Here is a 19,728-nt window from a genome sequence, read left to right on the forward strand (position 1 = left end):
TGGGAAAGGGTTCAATTTTTTTTAAATACAGTATTATAGTATACATTTTTCATAGTATTTATATTAATTTGTTTTCACGTTTACACACATTACCTGTACATTGAGTGCTGAGCAGGCCATCAGTCAATTTTAGGGTTGTATTAATTGCATTTATATATCATGGGTCACTAGTGTAGGCTTGAGCAGTCCACTAATTGGTTGATATAAATTGTGACGAAGAGTAGAACATGAAGAAAACAAATAATCTGGGTTACGTCCGAGTCGGGTATTTAATTTGTTTTGTTGGTTAACAAATAATGTCAACTAATAATTTTGCTCCCCTTGAATTCAGAGATATACAGTCATTGACATTTACACATATTCAGGTACCTTAACATGCAGGCCTTTGTACTGTGGGAAGAAGGCAGAATGCAATTATTACCACACAAAGTTTCCAGCCCGGGATCAGAACTGCGACCTTCTTGCTGTGAGGTGACACGGCAAACCGCTGGCCCACTGTGCTGCCCTCTTGGAAATCATCCACTTTTTTTTTTGTCTTTACGTCAGCAGAATTGCTTAATCAATTCAGACGTGTTATACTGAATGTGAACTCATCTTTGCTTGGCATTTCACATCACCATGGAGACCTTTAGAAATTCAGCAATTTAGCAGTTTCAAGTTCCCCAAGTAGTCAGTCGTAGCCTGTGAAACTCAGGGAGAAATAAACAAACTTTTATGGCTCCTCACACAAATGACAGGGATATGTATATATAGAGGGTGGGGTGCGGAGATGCTATCTTTGGGTCTATTAATGTAGCCAGTGCCGTGTTTCCCCAGGCCATCGGACTTAATCCAGAGGAATGAGCGTGAATGAGACTGTGGCTCGAGCTTGCCATACCTACTTAAGTTCTGGTTGAGAGCACAGTGCTGTGTGGGCGAATCTATTCTGTCCTGGGCAGGGCACAGCATAAACATTGCCCAGGGAACACAGGCAGACAAGCAAGCAGGCATGCAGGCAGTCAAGCGGACAAGAGCAAAACTATAAGGATGGTTGCCTTTAATTTCCTTTCTACCTCCGCTCAACTATTCAAGGCCCCTGGAGCAAAAATATATAAATATTTAAATAAATAAATCATGGAATGAGTAAACGTTATGTGGAAATTACCTGCCCCCACCCGCGGGGCTTCTCCCAAACATGTACCGTTATCTACCCACGGAATCTTACTTATTATAACAGATGCTCAATCACAAAGTAAATCCTCCCCAATCCATCCAATGGATCAGACTTGCCTGCTCTCTTGCTGTCTTTTACTGTTCTGGGTTTACTCCACGGCAGACTGGTACTCTGACCCCCTGACCCTCCATGTAAACAGAGCACCACTGTTCCCCCTTCACTACCCTCCTGCCACCCCCCCTCTACACTTCCCTTCTACCAAATAAGGCTGCCTGAGAAGCAGCAAGTCGGTCAGCCGAGCCAGTGAGGAAACCATTAGTGAGCCAGCAAAGAGGTTGGTAGAAAACCACCTCTGGCATCACTCATCAGTATCAACCTCAGCTGCATCTCTGTGGTATGGAAGTGCATGTGCACCCTTACCATACATGTGCATATGTAGTTGCTGAAAGGCATGGTTATTTCTACGCACAGCAGGAGCACACTTGGTGACCCCAAAAGCTACGTTAAAAATCACTTTGAGGCATGAGCAAGTACAAAAGACTGAAAGCACAAGTTGTGTACCTTCAAAGGATTCAAAGGATGCTACATACACGCAGCTTGCACATAAAGTAATAATGCATCACTGGACCACAAAGAAGAACAAATCTTTACAATTCCTTATTCTGTCAGGGTTTTTTTTTTTTGACATGCACATCACAGTTGTAGTTATTTGAAAATGTTTCAACCAAACAGTGTTTGAAAGTGTTTTACAATTCAACATTGTGTTGACACAGAACAGAATCTTATTTCTAAGCTGGGAAGATCAAAGTATATTAAAATTAAGTCATGCAATATCTGCAGTGAATGCTTTTATGACATGAAGTCCTTAAGGACGCCACCGACACGAGGTAGAATTTGTAATTATAGATTTTAATCATTATCGACAATAACATTGCCAATAAATAACAGTAATAATAATAATAACCATAGTGTACGTCAAAAAATCATAACTATAATTCCATAATGTTTTCTACAAATTCCAGTGCATTACTTTTGATACAAAATTCTATTAAACGATTGTGGTCGTTTGTATTAAATATGGCCCAAACAAACAAAGTGAACAAACAAACAAACAAACAAACAAACAAACAAACAAACAAACAAAAAAGCACCTTACATCATTATTTGAAGGGAGCTTTGTCATCTTTTATTCCATTCCTGCTGTGTTGCATCCTTGCCCCTCCCAGTGCCCTTGCTGTGCTCTCCCATCTCTGTTGTCACACTCCTGTCTATCCTAGTGTTCACTTGTGTATCAAGGTAATGAATTTATAATCTCTCCCAAGCGCTTTGTAGATCTCTATCACAGTGGGAGATAAGAGGGAGCATCGTTGCACTCTAATAGCCATCAGCCTGTCGCTGTTTCTGTACAGTGTTTGTGGAAAGTGTGTACTGTGTGTGTGTTTGTGTGTGCCTGTATGAGAGTAAAGCCACAACCATACCAATCTCAAACATATACGTAATTGGTAAATAAATAAAAAAATATGTAAAATATTGCCTCGTGTAATATGACTTCCAAGACATTCAAATAGTTTCTTATGGAATTGTATAATTTCATCAGAATTTTACTAGTCAGAACTTAAATGTATATCATCATCCGATAGTTGAACATTATTTAGGATAATTACAACTAATTATCTAAGAGTACTTTAAGATGACTTATTTGGCCACATGAATGTAATGATTTATAGACTGACATATGCTTGTGTTTTTGGATGAGGTGATGTAATGTCTACTAGCAGAATGGATTCTGGAAGCAGGTTGTCGCCTCCAGAGACAGCATGAGCGATGGCCTCCTGCTATCAGAGGTGATTGTGCGTCATCGCCTATGGGTGACATTGATAAACGGGCAGAAAACAACAGAACAATAAGAAACGAAGCAATAGTCTTTGTGTAGTCCAGACCTGACTTCACTAAGGTTACTCACCTTGTGGTCAACAACTTGACCTTTTAGCTATTAGTTTTGTAATCTGACTTCCTTTTTCTGTTTTCTTTTCTGAGGCCCCTTAAGTGAAACATATATGCTCAGTTATAGTGTCAGGGAATGATAATATATGAAACATTGTGTCTTTTTTCTTTACCGTTTGTCCTTTTGGGGGGGGATACCAGAATCGTTTGACGTTTGGCGAGTGGTGGGATATACCCTCGACTAGCTGCCATCCAATTGCAGGGCACATCCAGTATAGAAACACATACACACACACACCAGCCAGGGATTGACAGTCGTGTCCTGATCCACAGCGTTCAAGATATGTTCTTGAGGTTATCGCAGTTGAAGGAGGAAGTCCGGCGGTTTCACTATCTGAACTGGGAGCATCTTCACGCAGTAACATACTGTTACATGAATCTGTAACATGAAGCAAATGATTGAACACTCTCCCTTGAGCACTCTCACTATCTTCCACTTTCTGCATTTACATGGCATTTATGAACACTTACAAGGAAAACAAAACGAAGCGCGAGAGCGAGCTCCTGCTGTAGAGCAGTCTCATTATTCTGTTATGGATTGCACATGTCAGGCGGTAAGTGCTCTTTTTATCCTTCCAAAGCACTAACCTCGGTCACTGAGTGCATTTCCCTACCAGAGTGAAATTTACCATGTTAAGGCTTACACCACCAGGGGAATGACATCGAGACCTGTGGTTTGCTTCTAAGATTTAGCGGCCAGATTAAATAAGGGGCTTCGGTGTAAATAAGAAGACAACGGCGGACCCGACGTACCATTTTGTTTTTTTGGGGGGGGGGGGCTAGGAGTTAAATTGATTAAGACTCCTCACACCCCTTTTACACGTCTTTATGGTGTGTTACATGTGACGCTGGCTTTTGAATAAAGAGCAGCTAGAGGACACCAAAGGATGACTTGTGGCTCTGAATGGCGTACTGCCAACTGCAAAGACTGCCGTTGTAAAGATGGCCCCTTCCCATCCGTTACCCTCTGCATTCCTCGAAAAGTTCACGCAAAATATATTGCCATGCACTCCTTCGATTGGGCCTTTCATTTAATGCACTCATAAATTGTGGCTCCCTCTACAGACAGTTTTTTTTTTTCCCAATTGTACTGTAGCTCCTGTATGTTCCATTAACTCATTCACAACCAGGTCGTGTTGTTTGCTGAACGTTTATACAGACATTTTTTTTCATTTTTGATGTTACGTGAAGTAGCTTGCCTTTATACATTCTATCAAGCTATAATGGCTGTTATTTGTTTAGATTTTTAGCTGGGAAATGTTGGGATGCTTTAGTCACTAAAGTTTAGTGCATGACTCCCCACTATTTTTCTAACCTCCCACTTGCTGGAGAATACAAACAACAGCTGTCACTGGTCAAATTCAAATTCTAGCAGCCAATCATGGCTGCTTTACCCTCCCCTAAGTAAGGTCCCATTCCTTCTCCTCGGAGCACACTTGTGTGTGTGTGTTTTTGGGGTGTGTGCGTGTGTGTATGTCCGCACGGTTGCGTTAATTCAAATTATTTTTAAAGATATATTTTTTCATTCCAAATTATTTAAAGAGAACCAATTTTCCAAATGGAATTCCAAAGTCCCATCAATCAGACAATGCCGCCACAGTACTCTGTTTAAGCCCCCCCCCCCACACACACACACACACACCGCCACTGAAAGTGCGCTAGTACTCAGCTAAAAAAAAATATTTCATGAGGAGTGCACCACTGAAAAGGGGTTTGGACCATTGTTCCACTGAATTCACACCACCACCATTCTTACCAGTTGAGTGCCCTAAACCGCTAGTCTAAAGCCTCTTGCTGCAAGCCTGCTGGCCAGGACCCTCTTAAAGCGGTTGAGGGACTGAGGTTCAACATATTCGTCCAACACTTACCTCCATTACACTTGACTCAAAAAAATAGTTGCAATGGTGGTGTCATATCCAGCCACCACTGGGTTTCTAGCTTGAAGCCCCACCCACCTTACTGGTTCAGAGCTTGAATGCCTGGAAAAAAAATCCTGGGCTGCCAGCCTAACAACCGGTGTGCTTTTTAAAACATCCGGGAAGTCAATTTCATTTTTTTCTCTCAGCACTTATGCTTGCCTCTGTTATATATTTATAATCTTGGTGAGACAGAAGGTTTCCAGGACTGGTGTCACAATAGCTATATTTCAAAGCCAACTCCAAACTCCACGCTATCCCCTTCATTGCGGGTCAGATGATTAACTACCCTGCGGTGTTTGCTTTGTTCAATGTGAAGAGGGAAGAGACAACTCATGGCTTCCTCTATGCACCATGACAACACATCTGTTTACAATGCTCGGAGCATCTGACAATTCCTAATCAACAAGAACATTGCTGATCTGCCGAAACCTCTATAATCACCAGACTTGGCTTACGCTTCCTGAGTCGAACGGGGGGAGGTCATCATGGGAATCGGTTTTGGATTTGTGCAACATCAAGATGGCCACGATGACAAAGCTGCTGAGGAAAAATCGGCAGAGACGGCCGGCAAAAAAGAATTAAACCGTAGGGAATTACTTTGAAATTAAATACTTGTAGTTTGTATTTTAAATATTCTTACTGAAACAACAACAAGCAACAGCTTAAAAAAAACTTCTTCTAATACTGACAAACTGCTTGTGTTCATTTGTGCAGAATGCAATGAGAGTCAGTGTAAGAATTGTATTAGTATGAAAAAAAAAAAAACAAGTATACCCTCACTACATGGATTTTGCTTGGACATAATTAAAACTGAAAGTGACACTGAACGCACCAACTCGTTGAGAAATTGAAGAGAGTAGAGGAGACAAAGTTTATGAGGTGCCTGTGAACGCAGCACAGAACGTAATTTCATTCAGACGCAGAAAGGGAGAGAAGAGGAGGAGAAGGAGGAGGGAGAGAGGGTGAGTTTGAGGGTGAGGAGGGCATTTGACTCCTGTCTCCCAACCCCCAGTCGGTCCGTGCGAGGTGGATTTAGGAAGAAAAGACTGCAAACCTGCGACGTGGAGATAACGAAAAAAAGCAGAAAGGAGACATTTGGAGATCCACGCGCGCCGTTGTCGCGCATGGATTACCTGCAGGTTATTTTTGTGTTACTTTTTTAGGTTTCTTTCACTGAGGAGATTTTGCCTTGGAGCCTTCGATCGGAGAAGGAAATTATGTTTATCTACGTTACACTCGCCTTTCGTTAGGGAATAAGTTGCCTGATTTAAAAGTGGAATACACTATAGCGTTTTTTTTCTTCTTTTTCTTCCAAAGGATACAAGCGATCGCTTTTGCTGAAGAAATACGACCGCGCACTGACAAAGAATACTCAGCGGATTTTAAAGGCTTTTCCCAGTTGTCACTTTTTCATTTGGAGTTCAAGTAAGTTTACTTTTTTTGCACCTCATTAATTCACTAAATGTCTTGTTTTGATTTTGTAGGTGAAAATGTTATTGATGGTGACAATGTGCATGGATAATATCATATAGAGGACCGTTTGATTCGCTGAATTTGAGTGGACGGCTGGACGCAGTTGTCCACTGCGCTCAAGATGAAAATAAAGGATACTCCAAAAAGTTCAGCCTGCCACAAGTTTCTTACTGTTTCCATTACACAGTCATTGTTTGTTTTAAGGCAGTTGCCATTTCTGATGCACATAAAAAAAAAGCATGTTTTAAATGCAAAAGACTTGTGCGTAAAATTAGAGATTCTAGTTTAAACAGACCACCTGAGAGATTTTAGAAAGTGTCAGCCTTTACCTCAACAATGCAAAATATCACAGCATTAACCCCGCATCATTCATCAAAACTAGGTTCCAGTTTAGATTTCATTGGGTCGCTTATTGTCCGAGTAAAATGCGAAACTTTTTGATTGATGTGTGTTACATCCAACCCATATTCTTTTCATTACAATTAGGATGCATTGGATTGTTGGTTACCTATTTTTTTGTACAGAACAAAGTTCAAAGTTGAATTTTTATAATGATCAAGATTGTGTTGACGGTTAGACAATTTTCAACTTGGTTTGTTTGTGAGATTGAGATTGTTATAATTGAGATACTTTGGCTGTTTTTTGTTTGTTTTTTTTTCAGAAAAAGGTTAAAGGTTTTATTGTTTTAATGATCAAGTTTTGTGTTTTTAACAATAATTTGGATATCAACATAGGATGACAGTATTTTAAACCACAGCTTTTTACTATATTTAATACTAGTTTCTTTCCACTGACCTTACACAATAATAGTTTATACCAATTATTATGGTACACTACATGGTTTGAGTTTTTGCTTATAATGTAATGTTTTGGCAAGTCATTATGTATCTGTAGACAAACAATTCCTTCTATAATTCTATATTTTTATATCTTTGTGTGCATCGTCAGGTAAAAGAAAAGTATTACTCCCCCTCTGCACTATTAGAAACGCCATAGGACAATATAGACCCCCATGATAGTTGTGCATTACGATTAAAAAAAATAAAATAAAAATAACATCTGCCGAAACTAGCAACTTTAGTCAAATTGTAAAAAAAAGTTTAGATATAGCCCCAGGCCAGAGGTGACCCTGCTTTTTATGAGGATTTTTTTGACTCGCAAATAATTCTAGTGAGTGCAATTTGAATTGCGATAGATCTTAATATGATCATAACATTTCATGCCAAACCCTCCTCAGGCTACACATAAGTCTTGCCCCAATATTAACTGTAAGCCATAAAAAGACTAATGCAGCTCATTTGGTACAATTTTGACGTGGAGAGTGGCTCAAACCCAGTTACGTTTGTCCTTGACTGTAATTAAAACAAAAGGGAAGTGTCTTAAAATGGTGAAAGGTCAAATGCGAGGGTCAGGCACTGAACCCGATCAGGAACGATGCCTCCAGGTCTTTACTGCATAGGCAAGGAATGTTTTTTCAAACTGCTATGGATTATTTATTTATTTATTACTTTTTTATTTAATCGCAGCTCATCACTCTTGCATTTCAGCATTCAATCATCCTGTTAGTTTGTATAAATATATTCAGTTGTCTTTTGATGAGAGTTGCATGTTGGTTGTCAGTAGCAAGAAGTACTCGTCCTTCACAGCAAATGGAAACCACGTACACAGAGGCTTGTGTGTCAAGCGTTTGTCTGGATTTTTAATGTGCCCTTAATTGAACAATTTATCACCCTTGATCACTGTCAAATAAGTGGGCAAGAGAGACAAAAGGGAATAAGCTGCCACGCTCAGCGGAGTTCCTGTCTGTCACAGCCCCATCAACGTGGCGATTCTGTTTTTTATTTATTCTCTTGATGAAAAGAAATAGCAGATCAATGCATTTATAAGATCTAGCCTTGCAGGCAGAGGTAATGAAGGAGTGGAAGAGTGAGAACATTGCATCCTTGAAAACTTGTTTTATTGGAGGAAAAACTTTTGATTCCTCCCCAGAGCTCCTTCCCAAGGAGTTGGCGGAAAAGCTAATTGAATTGTTCCCCGCATATGATGCCTATTCCTTGTCAAGTTAACACAAGTCAGACTATCCTCTGGGTTTCAAAATTCATTTTCGTTGCAATCATTCCTTTGAAAACTGTTTGTTAAATTTGCCCTACCTCAATAGAAGCTTGTCAGCACCCCATTTCCAATGGGATTGAATGGGGAAAGAGTCTTTTAAATGTACACATACAGTGGAGCCTCGGTTTTCGAACGTCCCGGTTCTCGAACGATACGGTATTCGAACAAAAAAAATCGAGATTTTTTTGCTTCGGATGTCGGACGAAACTCGGTTGTCGAACCTCGCGAGATGAGCCGAGAGGACCTAAAACACAAAGACGCTCCTAAAGCAATGCGTCAGTGAGCGCCCGGCGCGCTGACGCTCCTAAAGCAATGCGACAGTGAGCGCCCGGCGCGCTGCAGTTGCGCGATCGGACCAAATTAAACTTCCTGCGCACTGAGATCTACTTAAATTTTGGAAAATCCATTAGGACTTTAAAAATATTTTCAAAATTTTTGCGACCACTCTGTCACAATAATGCGACCAGCGCGGTGCAGTTGCGTGGTTAGCGGCGCGCTATGGTTGCGCGTTCGGCGGTGCGATGCAGTTGCCCGATCGGACAAAATTAAGCTCCCTGCGCACTGAGGTCCACTTCAATTTTGAAAGTACATCAGGACTTTAAGCATGTTTTCTAAATTTTAGCGACCGCTCTGTCACAATAATGCGACCAGCGTGGTGCAGTTGCGCGGTCGGCGGCGCGCTACGGTTGCGCTATTTGTAAACATCCATCCATCCAGGCACCACTGTATTTACAAAAACAGTCACTGGCAAAAAAACAAACAAAAAAACAAAACAATTATTCAGAAATAGTATAATTTGGAGATGTTACAATATTTTTTAGTCTAACAATGGGTCCTTTCTTTCTTTCTTTCTTTCTTTCTTTCTTTCTTTCTTTCTTTCTTTCTTTCAGTCACTCATTCATTCATGTATAGTGACAAGTCTTTTCTTCTTGTGTAGTGTCTGATATCTAGTAGTGTGACAACATGCATGCCAACTGTTTGACCTTTAGGCATATATATATATATATATATATATATATATATATATATATATATATATATATATACACATACACACACACACACACACACACACACACACACACACACACACACACACACACACACACACACACACACACACACACACACACACACACACACACACACACACACACACACACACTGTGTACAAATCTTACAACCTCACAGTGTTTCAAAAGGTTCCATGGTACACTACATGCACAGAATTGATTTCATTTTAGGCTCACAATTTACCAGTCATGCCTCCCTCTTACCATTGCTTTGTACAGTTCAGTCAAATCCAAATTGAGGACCATTTGGGTGACATCAAGTGCTTTACAATTAGTCACAATGCTTTTGATGCAGCAACACAACCAATAACAGCTGCTTCTAAAGTGAGTGTCATTGCAAAGAGGAAAAGGGAAATGATGCGCATGAACAGCGGTGCTGTTGCCCTCACAGCTAATTGTGTTTATTCATTTTAATTAGCCCAGAGAGCTAAATCAGTGCTCTTTCACTAACATGAGGTGCAATTACTGCACTTTGGAAACAGGAGGCAGTGTGGCTTGTACAGCATGCCATCATTTCTACTCCTCCCAAGTCGTTGATTCACACACTGGGCGATGGTACGATTATCAGACGTTCAACTGTAGCATGCACATTGCTTCGGCGGCCATGGACACACATAGGAACATGAAAAATGTCACTGGTGAAAGTGACGCTGAGTTACTCACTGTGACACTGCATCTATGTTAATGAGATCCTTGAGTTGTATATTATCCACTTAAATATTACCCACTTAAACACAGCCACTTAGATTTGCTCTATGAAGGAGGAAAATGTCTTGTTTTCATATTTTGCTGAAGTTGCTAACAGATGCTGGGTTCACTTTTTTTTTTACTTTAACGCATATTTTTAAATAGGACACTAACATTTTAGAAGTAAGGAAGAATAACTAAAACTTTACATTTATGTTCCCTAGTGATGACAAAAAATGCATCAAACATGGACTTCCCATCATTTTGATAATTAGCAAGTGCATTAAACTGTTTCCCCCAGTCCATTTTCTCACTAATTGGAAATGTCGTACTGTTGCATTTGATTTACATTTGTATGGAAAATATGATGGCGGATAAATAATTTTTGTAAACTATTGTTTCTCTATTTATCGTTCCAGCCAAGCTAAAAAGAATAGCTTTCTTTTAAATTCTTTGCTTCCCTTTGGGAATATGTGAGCTATGTGCTTGTTTTTCAAGACCAAAATAGCCAAGTGGTCAAAGAGTAAAAACAGAACATTGCAGTCACAGCAATTTAAATTACAATCGTTAAACATACTGTACAATATACTGTGGGTTATATTGTACTTCCTCGAACTAAATTTTCACCTTGGGTGCTCTGGTAGAAACATGAGACAAGGATCACCAAGCATTCACCAGACTCCTGTTGGCTGCTGTGGTCTAAAATTGGTAGCTTGGACCTTCACAGACCTCTCGAGAGGTGTGGAATTGCTGTACCTTCTTCAAACAACACTTACATATCATATCCAGGCAAGATTGTTCAAGTAAAGAATTTTGAGGCCAAGGTCAGTTAAAACAATAACGTGGTAGGCTGTGAACTTGATTTCCTAGTTAGCTGAATTGGTCTTTAAAATGTAAGCCCCTGGCTGATTGTCAGGCTGTTGCGCTCTCAGTCTAATTTGTCATGACATCAGTGGTTCGCAATCCTTTTGATACCCGAGATGTATGTACTGCATGGGAGATTGTTGTCAACTAAATTAAACAGTCAATACATGCCAGAAATTCCTGCAGCACATTCAATGTTGCCTATTGGCAACTTTTTTTTAAATGTCACTTTTGGATTATGAGTGACCTTCCTGTGATGCTATATTTAATGCCCTAAAAATTCTTTTACACCCTTCCCATGGCTGGTAGCTTCGGATATTGACATCTCTAATGCTGTGGAAGCTCTCTAGAGACTCCAAAATGTCAGGAAAAGCCTGCTAGAGACGCTTAAGGTTACTCATAGTTATTGAGAGACACTTTGAATTACAGGTGTATGCTGAGCCCCATTTAACACGAGTTTGTTTGTGATTGGTTAATTTTGAACACAGCCACATCACCAGTTGAGGTTGTACACACTTGTGCAGCCGCATTATCCGGCTTGCTCATTTATTTATTAATTTAAAATCTTTTTAGATCAAAAACCTGCAATAGAGTGTATGTGCTATTTGATATTTGAGGTGAAACGAGAGGCTTAGTTAGAGAATGTTATTTCAAGTGACTGGGTGCACTGGTACATGTGGACAAATCGCTGTCAGACTTTGTGTTAAAGCTTTGTGGAAAACATTGACACACTGGCACCTTCTCTGCACATGCCCCTTCTCTTGATACCTCCAGCTTAACAAGTGTTGAATCACCCCAAGGCTTGCAAGTTTACTTCTGATGTTAAGCAAGTGCAGAATGTCTACAGAGTACTGATGTTCCCCATTTCACAGTCTTGCCAAAAGTTAAAAGATGCACAAAGTTTTATTTATAAAGCCATCAGGAATGATTAAATTATTTTTTCTACCTTAGGTCTAATCCCTTTATCCTAATAGTAACAGTTAACACAAACTATTTTTGGTGAGAGATAATTAACTCGCCTTCATGGACAGGCATGAGAGAGGCGTGTCTATCCTGTTTCTTTGTCCGTGAGTCTTCTGGCAGTCTCCTTATTCTTGTCTCTGGCTGGCCGCTTCTCTGTCAAGTGTTATTACCAGCTGGCTTGCCCCAGATTGATGCGCAGCATTACCCTTGAGCGGTCTGCCTCCTCCTCCCGTGTCTGGTAGGAAAGGTTGCCCTATGTCGTAGCAGTGTGACCCCTGTGAGCATCCAGACATGTGGCACCTGGGGAGGGGTTGAAAAGGACCTCCGATTCTTTTGCCTGATTGGCTAGAGCAGGTTGCAGTTAGCTCATTTAAACACAGCTCATGCTGGCCGTTAGATGGTGCCTGCCAGCCTGTTGAGCCATCTGCATGAAGCGTGTATCTGGGAAGCAATTGCCCCAAACCATTTCTCTAATTTTGGCCTCTTCACCCACATGAGGCAATAAACTTTAAGCCTTGCCAAGACTAAATGCACGACAGCTGAGTAGTAAAGAAGGTCAGTTCTAAGGTCTGACAGTCTGTCTGTCTGTCAGCAGGAGTGTGTTTTGTTTGAATTTGCCCTGAACACAGCAATGCATGCCCTCATGGTCACTGTCAGATCATATTCGCAGTAGCAATGTGATTGACTGGTAATGTGAAAGTCCCATTTTATTAGATGGATAGTTGACAAGAAAGTACAGACATTTTTCTACAAAGTGGTTCAGCAGTGCTCACTGCAGAAGACTTTATAACTGTAAATTCTGATCTTTGTGTTGGCTTCCGCATCAGAATGTGTAGGCGGGTTGGCACAAAAAGAAGAGTAAAATTGCACATAGGGAAGAAACACAAAAAGCTTTGAATGCACTCAAATCATTGCCACTGTGTCATAGCAGGATCAGGTGTTTTGATAGCCTTCTCATAGACATCTCATAACCCAAAAAATAAGATTGTGTACCATGTTAGGTCTGTACGGAACAGGATTAGGACCAGTGAAGAAAAAAAAAAAGGGCGGTGACAGGATTCTGACTTTTTTCCCTCAGAATTCTGACGTTAAAGTAAGAATTCGGACTAGTTAGAATTCCGATTCTGATTTTAAATTCAGAATTCTGAGAAAAAAAGGCAGAATTATCACTTTAAAGCCAGAATTCTGACTTTGAAGTGAGAATTCCCACTTTCTGACTTTAAAGTCAGAATTCTGACTTTAAAGTCAGAATTTTGACTTTTTTTTCTCAGAATGCTGACTCAATAGTGAGAATTATCATTTCAAAGTCAGAATTCTGAGAAAAAAGTCAGAATCCTGTCATCTCCCTTTTTTTTTCTTCACTGGCCCTAATCCTCTTCCGTAGGGTCTGTTAGGTGGAAATGGTGAGAAGAGTTTTCCATGTCCCAACAGCAAATAATGCTTCCTAATGGTTGTCTTATATTTCGGTGCTCTATATAATGCTTTGATAGTTTTGTACAGATTGTTACATGGTCTTAAAAAGCTTGGAAACGAGAGTGGCTACAAAACATTCAATAATCCTCTCATTTCTATTGTTCCTGTTGTTAATTTTGCACAGCCTCAACTTAAGGGACATCTGGCACTGTGTGTTTTGGTGGGGGCACTCAGCTGCCCTAAGGGCGGGGGTTGAGTGATGGGGACAACAAAGAACATGTGTGTGCAGGCTGAGGGGGGGTGGTTGTTGTGTACAGAAAGGGAAGTGGAGTATCCCCCCCAAAAAGAGTGGGCAGATAATTGATGGGTAGAAGTGTGAGTGCATGTGTGTGTGCGTGCGTGCACTGCAAGCAGCTCAACATTAGCCTCCGGGAGGGTGAGAGAAAATAAGAGGACACCCACGGGCAAGGGGTGAGCCAGTTGAATGGAGGCTGAGGAGAGGAGTAGAGCAAGGAAGACAAGGAGATTGGAAGGAGTTGAGGGATGCATCACTCAGCACTCGCCGGGGTTAAGGAGGAGCAACTACCTGCCTGTCAGGCTGATTGTTCATACCTATGCATCAGGGGATACGCGTCCCAGTTTATGAAAGATGGCGGGCGTTCAGTATGTGGGCCACTTAACAGAAATGGCTGCCTGTGGAACATAGCCAGGATTGAATTGTATGCAGATCCCAGCATTTCAGTCATGATGCTTGTTCCCACGCCGTTTTCGGTGTACTGCATATGTTACCCTCTCTGTATGTGTATGAATAAATTCCCACAACGCCACGCGTTGAAAAGTCCAATCGTGAAGCCTCGTCAGTAATTACAACTTCCGTAGCCTGAGCCCCCTTTTCAAACAGTTCGCTGCTTCATCTTTCAGTGAAATGAAAACAAAGCCTAGATGCTTTCGTCTGGATGCACAAATTATAGTGGACCAGTGGTGCATAAAAGCGAGAAGACGGGGAAAATCCACCAGAGGCAAATTGCATTGAAGATCCTCTCACTTTTTTCACTGCGCATCTCATAGCCGGGAAGAAAATGTTTCTGAAGCGTATCGCGGTCGAGCGCATAAAAACCTTCTCTGTGCTTGCAAAGAGAAAAGGTGACATTCGTATGTAAATGGTGACGGGAATTATCCACTCTTTTGCAACTGACAGGAAACAGAGTTGACTCTTAGTATTTACCTTTTTTGCGAGGTGAACCGTTAGCTTGTTCTTTCATATTGTCATGCTGAGAAGACGAGTGGAAAAACAACTATTTGTAAACATGTCAGAAAAAATGTTAGATACATCCTTGCGATTCTGTCACAACCATTTTCTGGCACAAATGTGAAGATATGCTCTACTGTTCAAAGGTTTGGGGTCACTTAGAAATGTTCTTGTTTTTTAAATAAAATCATTATTTTTACGATGAGGATATCATGAAACTAATGGAGACTACACTCTATACATTGTGGTAAATAACTATTCTAGTTGCAAACGTCTGTTTTTTAATGCATAGGCGTATAAAGGCCCATTTCCAGCAACCATCTCTCCAGTGTTCTAATGGTCCATTGTGTTGGCTAATTGTGTTAGAAGGCTAATGGATGATTAGAAAACATTTAAACCCTTGTGCAATTGTTAGTTTTCATGGAAAACACCAAATTGTCTGGATGCCCCTAAACATCTTCTTGTATGTCGTAGCGTGATATGTGCTCCAGCCAGGAACCCGTTGCGTTTTGGTAAATACAGGGTATATATTTTATATTTGTTATTGGGGCCAAGTGGGCCTGGGATGAACTACATCGAGCAGATAGTCTTGCTCTGATAGACTCACTGTGTTTTGCAGTTGACATCCACTTGGTCATCTGCACTCCTGCCAACCTGAAGTATTTGTATTACCTAGTGAGTCATATTTTTTTCCCATTCAAGACAGATGTATTTAAGATTGTCTATGGTCTCCTGAGTTTGTGATTTTTTTCCTTTATTGTGTCCTGCATAAGACACTGACTGTGCTCTGAACCCAAATAATTTGCACACATTATATAACTTGTTGCTACCCTGCTGGCTAATAGTGTAATAAGTGGTAAAAAATACACCTACTGGGGTGTTCTCAAAATTCTCAATAGTGAAATCGGACCGGTAGGAGACCTCGGGGACGACCCAGGACGCGCTGGAGAGACTATGTCTCTCGGCTGGCCTGGGAACGCCCTGGGATCCCCAGGGATGAGATGGATGAAGTGGCTGGGGAGAGGGAAGTCTGGGAGTCCCTCCTAAAGCTGCTGCCCCCGCGACCTGACCCCGGATAAGTGGAAGAAGATGGATGGATGGATGGATGGATGGATGGATGGATGGATGGATGGATGGATGGATGGATGGATGGATGAAATCGGACTCCAAAGGTGCGACACTGACAGAAGCTTAATAAAATAATTCATTACAATTATGGGAAAGAGAGATTTGCAGACATATATTCACCACCACAGAGAGAGGGGCATCACATCCCTGCTTGCATTCATCTGTGTGAATTTTAATTTAGTGGAAAAATAAAGCCATTATGCAAGACTTGTATTGTGTCATACTTAGCAAAGCGCTTTGTCTTGCTCTTAAAAGGTTGTGTTAGATTTTGGCAGCGGAATTGGCAATGATAATTATCCGGCAACTTTGTCCTGGTTTGGCTGTGGATATGTTTAATCAGACGGTCAATAGACAGAACCATTGAGTTGTCCCAGAAACTCTTTTCAGGAACATGTTCACAGGATTTTTATGGGCTCAATCAAATCAAGCCCCTGCTGCAACCTAGTTAAATCATCAGCATTATGGCCTCAGATGTCCTAATTAATATATGGATTTGTAGAGTTGGGCATTGATATATGGACTGATTGAATTGAGAAAAAGAATGTTGACATACCCAATTAGTGTAATGAAACAATAGAATGGTTAATAATAATGATTGATAAATTGTATGCATTTGAAGCAAGACAATGATGCTGTTGGGTATCACAATATTTTTTAAAGCTACCATGATCATCCATGCACATGCGTTAACAAATATATTATTGAAACATGGGGGTAGAGAAGACCAAAGTAAACCTGTCTTATTATAATGGAGGTGGGCTCTTATTTCTTTTGGCTTTGGATGAGTGTAACGCAGGAAGAGAAATAATGGAGAACAGTGAAATTAGGGAGTCTGAAGTTTTTAGCTGAAAATCAGGGGGAGGACACTGAACAGAGGGTCCCCATTTTCACGGAGATAAAAGAAGCACTAATGCATTTGAACTAGTGCCCTCGTGGGATGCACCATAAGGGCAAAATAGAAGGGAGCAGATTGGGTTTAATGTATTTTTTTTTTAACTACAGCCAAACTGTCAGGGGTGCTCCCAATTTTGCAATCACCAAAAGGGCCATAGCCCCACTTTCCAGCTGCCACTGGTGAAGCCTGTGCCAGGGCTGGGAGGGTATTTGATGCGCCCAACTGGCCAGGCTAAAACCCACTCTTCAATTCAAACAAGATCATTTATTTTGTCACTCAATCCCACACATAAAGTTATCTTGTTAGCTTATTACCAGATGCGTCTGTCTTTCAATTGGACGGTAATAGCATTAACAATATTATCGTGTTCACACAGTCTGGACAATTTTCCCCACAGTTCTTATTGAGAAATTAGCTTCCGTCTGCCATTCGTATGTTATACTGTGGTGCAAATACCATAGGTGGCCACAAATTACTTGATAAATACTCTCTTCTTAACAAAAGATTTATCATTTGCACCGTGTGTGCATTTCTCACACTAAATAGAGAGTTTTGGGCTATTGTGTTGGTCTTCTCCAAAGTCAGTATATTTGGAAATAGTCTCGACTCTGAGAGTGCCCAAAGCTTACAAGTACACACCCTATCTATCACTTTTACAATGTGTCGTTTTACCATACCGAGAGACCAACAGATGCCTATGGCATGTACCCCTGTGTGAAGGTAATGGTCTGGCCTCCAGGCTGTGAGCCTATCCAGTTAATAATGAAGTGTCTTCGTCTATTGTAAATCACAGTTGGGTCTTGTTTGGTCTGATGCCTTTGGGAGACTTACATGGAGTAGCATGTGCTACATGGGACAGTCAAGATTGAATGAAGTGATAGAATAAAAACATCTCATTTGATATATTGTAGAATTTGAGATTGTTTTATATGAGATCTGAATATGAAACAGTATCTGTCTCGGGCATTATTGTGTGTGGATGAACATAGGAGGAGTGAGTACTAGATTTGCTGCCATGTCAACTGTGACTTGGAAAAAATGGAAGACATGATCTTACTGTTGAAATGTTCTGAAAAAATATGGTGAGTGTTGGAAGTGGAGATGCTGTGGATGCAAGAAAGCGAAAAATATATAAAGGGCAAAATATGCTGGAAGCATATTATTTTTAAAAATAGCATTGCCTTAAGCAGTTCCTATCGAGTCGAGCAAACTTAGGTCTTGGTCTATCTGTGAATCTTGATACTTCCTTACAAAGCAAGCCACAACCGACTCCCTCTTCTTTTATCCATCCATCCATTTTCCCAACCGCTTGTCCCCACGGGGGTCGCGGCCGTGCTGGAGCTTATCCCAGCAGTCATCGGGCAGTAGGCGTGGGATACCCTGAACTGGTTGCCAGCCAATCGCAGGTCACACAGAGCCGAACAACCATCCGCACTCGCACTCATACCTAGGGACAATTTAGAGTCTTCAATCGGCCTACCAAGCATGTTTTGGGGATGTGGGAGGAAACCGGAGTGCCCGGAGAAAACCCGCGCTGACACGGGGAGAAGATGCAAACTCCACACAGGGAGGGCCGGAGGTGGAATCGAACCCGCACCCTTCTAACTGTGAGGCGGTCGTGCTAACCAGTGGGCCACCCAGCCTCCTTCTCTTATTTGAGTAGAATTTACAGAACATAAAATGTTTAGGAAAACACACTAACTGTAATCCAAGATGATTGTGTTTACAGTTGTATGCTTTTCTACTGCTGACATTTTGCAGGACCTGTATGGCTGATTCTATATTCACTCAAGGACACTTGCAGATGAGGCTGCCTGCTGGTTGGTGGCCTTTGTTTTGTCAATGAGATGAACTCCAGACATGGTCAGCAGTGTGTGGGGTCATGGTTTGATAGCTTTGACTTTTATGGTTTACGGTTAAAGACCTGCATTTTACATGGAATTATTGGCGAACTTTTCATAAAACAATATAAGGAATCATATTTTTTAATACTAATTAAATTAAATTAATTACATTTAATAAATTAATACTATTTTTAATATGTTTTTTTAATAAAACATACAAAATATTTGCAAGTTTGTCAACATTGGCCTAGTGTTTATGAAGGCATTCACACATTAAGTGTACCATCTGTAATAGTTTGACTATTACATCATTTTCAGTGGCAATTATTTATGATGTTCTTGTGAGCCTGATGCATTCCTCTGTCGAACAATGGAGACTTGTGTTGCATTCCAGAGAAGAGGCTCAAAGGACAAAAGTTCCATCAATGTACTGTACTGCACAGTCCTTCCTTCTGCTGAAGCTGTAGTTTGGCCATCTCATCATTGACAACAAGTCCTGTTCTGAAGGTGACTTTGACCTCAAAGTCTTCATGACTTCTTTTTTATCTGATGGCTAAACAACACTGTAATTGACTCTCAAATAACAGACAGCAAGAGATGCTGACCTTCAGCAAGCCCAAAAGGCACAATGGAGATTTACATTTTTTGTCGTTGCAGATTGTATCTGAAGCACTTAAGATGCGTTCAAGAGTTCAAATCATTGCCTACCTGCATCTTAATGTGCTACAGAGTAAAGCCCCTTCACACAAGCAATTTGCACTTTGACTTTGAGTGAGTGAAATATTTTCACTGAGTTTGTGATCACGCTTGATCTGAGTTGGTGTAGGCTATTAGACAAGGCGACTGCATACGCTTGACCTGCTGGCGTGAGCTCAAAACCGTCTAGAATGATTCTGGAGAATAATATATGTGCCTCATGTCATTTCATGCCAGTGAAAAGCAGCTCATTAG

The 19,728-nt window shown here is 40.9% G+C and overlaps 1 protein-coding gene and 1 long non-coding RNA gene across 7 annotated transcripts in view; one reads left to right on the forward strand and one right to left on the reverse strand.

The window, feature by feature from the left end:
- The window catches only part of ptprsa (protein tyrosine phosphatase receptor type Sa), a 313,388-nt gene that overhangs the window by 190,337 nt on the left and 103,323 nt on the right, over positions 1 to 19,728 (forward strand). For 4 of the 6 annotated variants that reach the window (XM_085929036.1, XM_085929035.1, XM_085929040.1 and 1 more), the window contains one exon: positions 6,394 to 6,501. The gene's annotated coding sequence lies outside the window, so the exon portion shown is untranslated. Of the gene's footprint in view, positions 1 to 3,301; positions 5,662 to 5,691; positions 6,216 to 6,393; positions 6,502 to 19,728 lie in introns of those variants that run through there. The other 2 variants (XM_085929039.1, XM_085929038.1) reach the window with 2 other exon arrangements.
- Positions 2,115 to 5,715, reverse strand: LOC147046916 (uncharacterized). The gene is made up of 3 exons (XR_015068046.1): positions 3,271 to 5,715; positions 3,117 to 3,194; positions 2,115 to 3,015 (listed from the first exon to the last, which is right to left on the reverse strand). It is a non-coding gene; the product is annotated as an uncharacterized LOC147046916 (long non-coding RNA).

Source organism: Syngnathus leptorhynchus, chromosome 13 (assembly GCF_054491065.1).
Source record: "Syngnathus leptorhynchus isolate UIUO chromosome 13, UIUO_Slep, whole genome shotgun sequence".
Classification (NCBI taxonomy): Eukaryota; Metazoa; Chordata; class Actinopteri; order Syngnathiformes; family Syngnathidae; genus Syngnathus; species Syngnathus leptorhynchus.